Below are 1607 nucleotides of genomic sequence, written 5' to 3' on the forward strand. Positions count from 1 at the left end.
CTGCAAAAAAATTACTCACCTAGAAATGGAATGAGGCTAAATTAATTAAAGTTTATAATCCCTCATTTTTACATAATAGTTACATGGCCACAAGTGATGCATAAAAGGAGGAGGGGAAAAAAAAATGAAGTGTTTGGCTTCATTAATCAGTTCGTAACTTTACTGATTTAGCTTGCAGAATTTATTCACATGCAGTGCTAGCTTAAAATCCAATAAATTAAAAGTCCAAATCCAAATCCTACCCAAAATACGGAACAAAAGGATCTATTTTTTAATTTATTTAAAAGTTACCTGAAAAGTTTATGAAGGAAACAGAGAATGTGCAGCACTACAAATTTAAAGAAATACGAGAAATTGCATTTTAAAACCACATTCAGGACAGAAAATAACAGAAGGAAGCAGCATTAAGCAGTAAACAAATAAGAGTGTTGCACAAGCCTCTACTAAGGCTTTCTGAACAACCAACCCAACTGTTTCTCACTTCTCATACTTTTAAAGTACCACTCCAAGTTCAGTAAGCATCTTTCCAGGAATCCTTTGGTCTATTCCCAAATAAAGCACATTTTTGTCTCTTTTGCCTGATTATTTTTAAAGCCTCTGTCAGAAATCAGATCTGAATCTATTCTCTGTTAACGTTGCCATTCACACTTCTGAAAGACAGGAGACACAAGACCTCACACCCTACATACTTTATTCAGGCTGCAAACCTCCCTTGGATGGTGCTGGTACCTGCAAGGCCACTCAGATCAAAACAACCCACACTGATATTTAATAAGCCCAGGCTCTCACCCATCAACATCATTATCGTGTAACAGATATTAAATGTCATAAATGTCATACCTAAAATGTGCTTTCAAAGCTGCACATAAAAGTGGAATTGGAGATATGAAGTAAGTTACTACTGCCCTGTTCCTCAGCTGGTTTTTTTGCCCAGTTTGAGGTACACAGAAAGGAAGAGAGAAAAAGGAGCAGGTGTTCTCCAAGTCCTACACCTCAAGAGACCACAACAGATCTATAGAACAGCTCCTCATACTCTGTTCCACATGGCATACATCACTCTACACGTCCCAGGCAGTTGGTAAGCCCTGGATAAAACTGCTGAGTAAGATGCAGGTTGATTCTTCACTTGCATGACCTCCAGCAGCTTACTCTCTCCTCTGCATGAATTACTCGGGAAGCAAACTAGCAGAATTCTTAGATATATTAGAGTCCATCTTTAAAAAAAAAAAAAAAAAAAAAAAAAAGAAAAACCCAAACAACCCACAATAAGGAAGAATAACTTTGATAAATTTGATAAATAGGAAGAGAGTGTTTCCTTAAAAACCCTCTAATGAGAAGCCATTTCTCTAATGGACAAACACTGAAAGCAGAAGTTTGGATTAAACCACTCAAAATAACTAAACAGCAAGATCCCAGAGGGAAACATCTCAGCTGTGAAATCAAAGCAGGTCTGGTAAGGAAAAGACTGTTATCAGCCAGGAGGCAGCATTTCTTTTAAATACATTCTTGAAGGAGCTAAAGCTGTGTTTTCTTGTCATCTTTATTCAAGTATTTCACAGCAGTTATATTACAAATTACAGTAAAATGTTCAAAATCTCCAGAAGTTC

This window comes from Empidonax traillii, unplaced genomic scaffold, assembly GCF_003031625.1.
Source record: "Empidonax traillii isolate 1590-97213 ecotype Southwest subspecies unplaced genomic scaffold, ASM303162v1 scaffold543:size1229247, whole genome shotgun sequence".
Lineage (NCBI taxonomy): Eukaryota > Metazoa > Chordata > Aves > Passeriformes > Tyrannidae > Empidonax > Empidonax traillii.